A 9,438-nucleotide genomic window follows, 5' to 3' on the forward strand; every position below is an offset into this window, starting at 1 on the left:
GGAAACGAAATTCAGAAACGGACAGTGACGCTACCGAGTGTAAGAGAGGTATTTTATACGTTGCCCATTACAAATCACCGCCGATCGGTGTATTCGTAATTAGAATCCAATGAAACCCCCTCAAACCATGCTAGCCGATTCGAGCATTGACCCACGCAGCCTGTTATGAATACTTATCACATCACCGTGATTCATATAAATCATTCGAGCTACAAATGTCCTTTAATATCTACTTCGCTCTACCTCAGAATTGATATATTTTCATATATGTACCGAGGGGGAATTTTTAGTTGATAATAATTTCGTCCCCCCATGGGATCGAACCACCGTCCAGTTGGACGGGAAACGAAATCAGAAACGGACAGTGACGCTACCGAGTCTGCTAGCAGAGAGGCTATAAGTTTATATCGATTCTGACCATTACAAATCACCGCCGATCTCGGTGTATTCGTAATTAGAATCGATATGAAACCCCCTCAACCATGCTAGCACATTCGAGCGTTTGACCCACGCAGCCTTGTTATGAATACTTATCACATCACCGTGATTCATATAAATCATTCGAGCTACAAATGTCCTTTAATATCTACTTCGCTCTACCTCGGAATTGATATATTTTCATATCTGTACCGAGGGGGGATTTTTAGTTGATAATAATTTCGTCCCCCCATGGGATCGGACGGTGGTTCGATCCCATGGGGGGACGAAATTATTATCAACTAAAAGTTCCCCCTCGGTACATATATGAAAATATATCAATTCCGAGGTAGAGCGAAGTAGATATTAAAGGACATTTGTAGCTCGATGATTTATATGAATCACGGTGATGTTGATAAGTATTACAAATAACAAGGCTGCGTGGGTCAAACGCTCGAATCGGCTAGCATGGTTGAGGGGGTTTCATATCGATTCTAATTACGAATACACCGAGATCGGCGGTGATTTGTAATGGTCAGAATCGATATAAACTTATAGCCTCTCTGCTAGCAGACTCGGTAGCGTCACTGTCCGTTTCTGATTTTGTTTCCCGTCCAACTGGACGGTGGTTCGATCCCATGGGGGGACGAAATTATTATCAACTAAAAATTCCCCCTCGGTACATATATGAAAATATATCAATTCCGAGGTAGAGCGAAGTAGATATTAAAGGACATTTGTAGCTCGAATGATTTATATGAATCACGGTAATGTGATAAGTATTCATAACAAGGCTGCGTGGGGTCAAACGCTCGAATCGGCTAGCATGGGTGAGGGGGTTTCATATCGATTCTAATTACGAATACACAGAGATCGGCGGTGATTTTGTAATTGTCAGAATCGATATAAACTTATAGCCTCTCTGCAGCATACTCGGTAGCGTCACTGTCCGTTTCCGATTTGACAGGTTTTCCCGTCCGTTTCTGATTTTGTTTCCCGTCCAACTGGACGGTTGGTTCGATCCCATGGGGGGGACGAAATTATTATCAACTAAAAATTCCCCCTCGGTACATATATGAAAATATCAATTCCGAGGTAGAGCGGGAAGTAGATATTAAAGACATTTGTGCTCCGAATGATTTATATGAATCACGGTAAATGTGATAAGTATTTCATACAGGCTGCGTGGGTCAAACGCTCGAATAATCGGCTAGCATGGTTGAGGGGGTTCATATCGATTCTAATTACGAATACACAGAGATCGGCGGTGATTTGTTAATGGTCAGAATCGATATAAACTTATAGCCTCTCTGCTAGCAGACTCGGTAGCGTCACTGTCCCGTTTCCGATTTCGTTTCCCGTCCAACTGGATGGTGGTTCGATCCCATGGGGGGACGAAATTATTATCAACTAAAAATTCCCCTCGGTACCATATATGAAAATATATCAATTCCGAGGTAGAGCGAAGTAGATATTAAAGGACATTTGTAGCTCGAATGATTTATATGAATCACGGTGATGTGATAAGTATTCATAACAAGGCTGCGTGGGTCAAACGCTCGAATCGGCTAGCATGGTTGAGGGGGTTTCATATCGATTCTAATACGAATACACAGAGAGCGGCTTTGTGATTTGTAATGGTCAGAATCGATATAAACTTCTAGCCTCTCTGCTAGCAGACTCGGCCTAGCGTCACTGTCCGTTTCGTTTCGTTTCCAAAGTCCAACTGTATGGTGGTTCGATCCCATGGGGGGAACGAAATTATTATCACCTATTAATCCCCCTAAAAAAACCCCCTCGGTACATATATGAAAAAATATATCAATTTCCGAGTAGCGCGAAGTAGATATTAAAGGACATTTGTAGCTCGAATGATTTAATATGAATCACCGTGATGTGATAAGTATTTCATAACAAAGGCTGCGTGGTCAAACGCTCGAATCGGCTAGCATGGTTGAGGGGGTTTCATATCGATTCTAATTACGAATACACCGAGATTGGCGGGTGATTTGTAATGGTCAGAATCGATATAAACTTAGCCTCTCTGCTAGCAGACTCGGTAGCGTCACTGTCCGTTTCTGATTTTGTTTCCCGTCCAACTGGACGGTGGTTCGATCCCATGGGGGGACGAAATTATTATCAACTAAAAATTCCCCCTCGGTACATATATGAAAATATATCAATTCCGAGGTAGAGCGAAGTAGATATTAAAGGACATTTGTAGCTCGAATGATTTATATGAATCACGGTAATGTGATAAGTATTCATAACAAGGCTGCGTGGGTCAAACGCTCGAATCGGCTAGCATGGTTGAGGGGGTTTCATATCGATTCTAATTACGAATACACAGAGATCGGCGGTGATTTGTAATGGTCAGAATCGATATAAACTTATAGCCTCTCTGCTAGCAGACTCGGTAGCGTCACTGTCCGTTTCCGATTTCGTTTCCCGTCCAACTGGATGGTGGTTCGATCCCATGGGGGGACGAAATTATTATCAACTAAAAATTCCCCCTCGGTACATATATGAAAATATATCAATTCCGAGGTAGAGTGAATTAGATATTAAAGGACATTTGTAGCTCGAATGATTTATATGAATCACGGTGATGTGATAAGTATTCATAACAAGGCTGCGTGGGTCAAACGCTCGAATCGGCTAGCATGGTTGAGGGGGTTTCATATGGATTCTAATTACGAATACACCGAGATCGGCGGTGATTTGTAATGGTCAGAATCGATATAAACTTATAGCCTCTCTGCTAGCAGACTCGGTAGCGTCACTGTCCGTTTCTGATTTCGTTTCCCGTCCAACTGGACGGTGGTTCGATCCCATGGGGGGACGAAATTATTATCAACTAAAAATTCCCCCTCGGTACATATATGAAAATATATCAATTCCGAGGTAGAGCGAAGTAGATATTAAAGGACATTTGTAGCTCGAATGATTTATATGAATCACGGTGATGTGATAAGTATTCATAACAAGGCTGCGTGGGTCAAACGCTCGAATCGGCTAGCATGGTTGAGGGGTTTCATATCGATTCTTAATTACGAATACTCCGAGATCGGGGCGGTGATTTGTAATGGTCAGAATCGATATAAACTTATAGCCTCTCTGCTAGCATACTCGGTAGCGTCACTGTCCGTTTCTGATTTCGTTTCCCGTCTAACTGGACGGTGGTTCGATCCCATGTGGGGACGAAATTATTATCAAATAAAAATTCCCCCTCGGTACATATATGAAAATATATCAATTCCGAGGTAGAGCGAAGTAGACATTAAAGGACATTTGTAGCTCAAATGATTTATATGAATCACGGTGATGTGATAAGTATCCATAACAAGGCTGCGTGGGTCAAACGCTCGAATCGGCTAGCATGGTTGAGGGGGTTTCATATCGATTCTAATTACGAATACACCGAGATCGGCGGTGATTTGTAATGGTCAGAATCGATATAAACTTATAGCCTCTCTGCTAGCAGACTCGGTAGCGTCACTGTCCGTTTCTGATTTCGTTTCCCATCCAACTGGATGGTGGTTCGATCCCATGGGGGGACGAAATTATTATCAACTAAAAATTCCCCCTCGGTACATATATGAAAATATATCAATTCCGAGGTAGAGCGAAGTAGATATTAAAGGGACATTTGTAGCTCGAATGATTTATATGAATCACGGTGATGTGATAAGTATTCATATATATATATATATATATATATATATATATATATATATATATATATATATATATATTGTGATGAAGTGCCAAGTATCTGATTACTACACTTACCATTCATTTATTGTTACCTCACAAAAGCCAGACACCTGAATCCTCATCACAGGTACTAAACGACTGAATACTCTAAAGACAACAGTGATCCCTTAACAACTTACCAGTTTTGCAGAAAATCAGACTAAGTTTTTCAAAGCAGGTGTGAGGTAATCTTGTAAGTAATTAAATTAATCAAAGGGCATCACTCCATCAACAACTTTAAAAGTCTTAAGTATTTCCCTGATTTCAAAAGTCTAAGTACTTCCCTGGTTCTAAGTCACTTCAAGTAAATTGAAGGAAAGCAGATCAATTACCACTCTATGTTTCTACCTAACGTCAATATAATCAAATGCAAATATACTGGTTAGAAATGAAAACTTTTATAAAAAATTTAAATACAAAAATTTATTATGAAACTCAAAATTTATAAGTGAAATTCACAATATCAGGGAAAATTACTGTTAATTGAAAACAAAGTAAAGTTTAATTAATTCTTGAGTCAATTAAGTAAAATGAAATCAAAATTAATTTATAAAAAAATTCAAGAAAATTAATTCAATTGAAATTCAAAAGTGTTAGGCAGTAATTGAAATTTGGAAATTAACTCACAAGTGCTAAAATGATCAAACTTGAAAAGAATTCTAAGTGAATGCAAATTAAGTCACAAGTGTTAAATTTAATTAAATGTGCAATGATTAAGCAATGAAAATAACTAAGTCAATTAAATTGGGAATGCAAATGAAAATACAGAAAAATGTGGAAATTACCGCAATTTCAAAAGTATTAATCACACTGAATTTAAAATAAAAAGGCACACTTCAATAAGAAAATGGACAAATGCACAAAACATAAAAATCACTTCAAATGAACAAACACAAAGCACAAAAATTTGCAATGTGTAAAAGTGTAAATCTTTTCACTCAAAACATTGTAACTATTAGTTTTTACCAAACCTTCGTAACCATCTGTTATTAGTTATTAGTTAATCACTGTTCCTATCAGTTATTAGTTGCAACTAATAAAAATATAACACACTTTACCTATTTGGTATACCAATTTCTTTCTTTCTTGCTGCAGCTTGTTTCACACTTTCACAAAACAAGGCGCCGTTACAACAACAATGTTTGTTCAGATTCCGAAAAAACACTGAATACTACTAAAGAAACTCTAAGGAATATCAAATCTGAAATTTACAAATTACGAGTGACCATTCAATAAGTACGAAATCGTTACGTTATTTTAAAATCAAAAGTGCAATGCGATGGAGAGAGAGAGAGAGAGAGAGAGAGAGAGAGAGAGAGAGAGAGAGAGAGAGAGAGAGATGTGAACGGTTTGAGTCTTTAAGCCCGAATGAAAAATTTCTTCCTTCCATTATGACGCAACTTTACATACAAAATGTGTATTCTGCATGTGGCTTTGACCAGTCTGTTAAAAAAAGACACATACTCAACTCGATCGACCGAAGGAGAAGTCCCTTATCACACATGATGACAGAATCCCAAAACACAATGAAGGCTCGAGCTCGCTTATCAAACGTGTTGACAGATTTTGAAAAACAACTCTAGCTTTGAACGGACAAAGATATTCTCTCTCTTTCTACATTGTACGTTAAATATATTCTTTTACTTTATGTAATGCGAAATCTGAACACACATTTTAAACATCCTATCTCTAAGCTATCTAGGAATCTGAAAAAATGTTGCACAATTCTACATAACATTTTATACAGTCTAAGAGGTGATATATGCATTTTGACAGTAGCAATATATAATATACCTCCCCCCAGAAGATTTTTTATCACAGTGTTGAATCCAACGATCCGCAACGAGATAAATAATCAGCAACTACATTTTTTTGCCACTAATATGCTGCACTCTTAAGTTATACTGTTGCAGGTACAAAGACCACCTGGTCAGTCTTTGATTATGGTTTTTCATTCTCTGGATATATGATAGTGGATTGTGATTAGACAACACTCAAATTTCTTCATTCCTAGGTCTATTCACATACACTTCAAATTTTTTCAATGCGGTGATTAAGGCTAAAGTTTCCTTCTCGATTGTCGAGTATACTTTCTGATGTTTTTTCAATTTTGTAGACATGAAGCACACAGGATGGTAAATATTATTTTCATCTTCTTGAAGTAGAACAGCTCCAACGCCACAGTCCGACGCATCAACTTGTATCACAAATTTCTTGTCTAAGTCTGGAGCTTGAAGTACTGGTCTTGAAGTTAAAATGGCTTTTACCTTCTCAAAGGATTCTTGACACTCTGGAGTCCAAACAAACTTAGCTTTGGGACTAGTTAAGTCTATCAAGGGAGCTACTATGGCCGAGAAATTTGGGCAGAAACGATGATAGAATCCAGCCATGCCTAAAAATCTTTGTAGCTGTTTCCTGGTAGTAGGTGGGGTAGCCTTACGAATACCTTCTATATTAGCATTTACTGGAGCAAGAAGGCCTTTCCCAACTTCAAACCCAAGATACTGCACAGTTGCTTTTCCAAACTCACTGCTTCTTGTAGTTTCTTGAAAACTTTCCTCAGAATCTTCAGATGTTCTTCCCACGTTGTAGAGCAAATCACGATGTCATCCAGGTATACACCTACTCCTTCTATCGATCCTAGCAGTTGATCCATCACTCGTTGAAATGTTGTAGGTGCATTCATCAGACCAAACGGCAGAACAGTATACTGATGCAGTCCAAAAGGAGTAATAAAAGCTGACAGCAACTTAGCATTCTCATCTAAGGGAATTTGAGGATATCCTTTCAACAAGTCTATCTTGGAAACAAACTTGGCTCGCCTAATATTATCAAGTAACTGATCTATAAGAGGCAAAGGATAATTATCAGCCACACTGATAGAATTCAGTTTCCTATAATCAGTACACATCCTAAATGAACCATCTCGTTTCTTCACTAACACATGGAGAACTGAAGTGACTTGAACTGGGTTCTGCTAATCCATGTTGCAGCAAATACTCAACTTCCTTCTTCAAAACATCTCGATGATAAGGTGATAAGCAATAGGCTCTTTGCTTGAAAGGTCTTCCATCTTCTTGAATCTTGATTTCATGCTTGGTCAGATCAGTACGTCTAGGCACATCTGAAAAAAGGTCTCGAAAACTTCTAATTACTTCACTTAAGTCATCACCTTGTTCAACACTCAGATGTTTCAGTTTATCCTCCAAATTTTCCAAAATTGAAGAAGTATTCATCTTGCTTTCAGCTCCCAATTCGTAGTCATCATCGTCTTCTGTAGATAAAGTTGTTTGGGTTACTGACATAGCTTCAGTTTTAGTTTCTGAGAAATAAGGTTTCAAGAGGTTCACATGTATCTTCCTTTGTCTTCTTCGTCTTTCTGTTGTTTCAATCACATAAGTTCTATTACTTAACTTCTGAATTATCTTGTAAGGACCTTGAGATTTATTAGTGAGGGGAAATCTCTTGACAGGTAAGAACGCTAACACTTGTTGACCAACAATAAAACTTCTTAGCTTAGTCTTAGCATCAAATCTCCTTTTCATTTTCTCATGACTCACTTTCAGATTTTCTAAAGAGAATCTTCTAATCTCTTTCAACCTTTTCCTTAAGTTCTTCACATACTCTCCTCGGCTTTCCTCTTGATTTCCTTCCCAATTTTCTGCAAGAATCTTCAACGGTCCTCTAACTTCTCTTCCAAAAATCATTTCATTAGGTGAACATCCCATACTTTCTTGATAAGCACTCCTAACTTCAAACAACATTAATGGTAAACCAATATCTCATTCTCTTCCTGACTCAGAACAATACTTTGTCAGCATACTTTTCAATGTTTGGTGGAACCTTTCCAAGGCACCTTGAGTTTCTGGATGATAGGCTGTGGATAGCTGTCATTTCACTCCTAACAAATTCATCACATCCTGGAATAACTTTGAAGTAAAGTTTGTTCCTCTATCACTTTGTACTATTTCTGTTTTACCAAACTTCGAGAAAAACTCCACAAGTTTTTCAGCAACTATTGGCAGATATGTTTCTAACAGGGATAACCTCTGGATATCTTGTCACAGGACTCATTAATGTTAACAAATACTCATTTCCTTTCTTTGTCTTCGGCAGCCATCCAACCATATCTATAATCACTTTGCTAAAGGGTTTTCCTTTAACTTCTATAGGTTGTAGGGGGGCTTTCTTGATGGTTTCATTCGGTTTTCCAGCTATCTGGCAGGTATGACACTCACGACAAAACCTGCTAACATCTTTGTGAAGTCCAGGCCAGAAAAAATATTTCATGATCTTCTCCACAGTCTTCCTGATTCCCATATGTCCAGACTCATGGGCTACTGCAACCACTTGCTTCCTCAATGGATATGGAATCAAAAATTGATGATATTCGCCCCATACAGCATCTCCTGGTATATCTGTAGGTCTATACATCCTCATCAGCAAACCTTCCGTCAGATAATAACAGGTAGGAGTTTGTTGCATCTTTTCTCGATCAACAACTCTGAAGATCAAATCAGTTAACGATGCATCTTTCTTCTGCAAGTCCATTAGCTTCTCTCTTGTCACTTGACCAACTTCTAGGGTTAAATTCTCAATATCTGCTAACTCAGCTACTCTAGTTTCACTACTGTCTTCAGTAACACTTTGACTACTCAGAGTCTCTTCAGGAACATCAGGTTCTTCTTCTTCACCATCGTTGTCTTCTTCATCTTCTTGGGAAATCTCTTCTTGGTCAGCACTATGGGAAACTTCACTTCCCTGGAACAATTCTTCTAAGCACAAAGATCATTCACTTGATCCTTCTTGGGTGCATAAATCCTCAGTTTCTTCACTTGCAGTCGTAGTCCTCTTCATACTTCTGGTAGTTACACAACTAGGAAACAGGTGGGGGTTATTCTTCTCCAACTCTACTGTAGGACTAATCCTCAATGGTTTGTTTGTCACTACAGGACAAGGAATAAATGGCACACCACCAACTTCATTCCCCAACAGAACATGTACACTTTCCACAGCCAGTGAGTCCTTTACAGCAAAATCAACATTCCCTGTCACCAATTCACATGACAGGTGTAAGCGGCATATTGGAGTTACTTCCTCTCCTCCTATACCCTTCAAAATAACTGAATCTCCTGTGAGACTCTTCTCCAACTGAGGGTGAGAACCACGTACTACCACACTATGGTTACTCCCTGTATCACGTAATATCTTGACTGGTACCTGCACACTTCCTTCTTGAGTTGACAGCATACCCTCATAGATATA

At 38.6% G+C, this 9,438-nt stretch overlaps 1 protein-coding gene across 1 annotated transcript in view; it reads left to right on the forward strand.

The window, feature by feature from the left end:
* LOC135215686 (receptor-type tyrosine-protein phosphatase epsilon-like) overlaps positions 1 to 9,438 on the forward strand; it is a gene marked incomplete in the record, with an annotated part of 194,636 nt that overhangs the window by 160,403 nt on the left and 24,795 nt on the right.

Source organism: Macrobrachium nipponense, chromosome 5 (genome assembly GCF_015104395.2).
Source record: "Macrobrachium nipponense isolate FS-2020 chromosome 5, ASM1510439v2, whole genome shotgun sequence".
In the NCBI taxonomy this organism is placed as follows: domain Eukaryota; kingdom Metazoa; phylum Arthropoda; class Malacostraca; order Decapoda; family Palaemonidae; genus Macrobrachium; species Macrobrachium nipponense.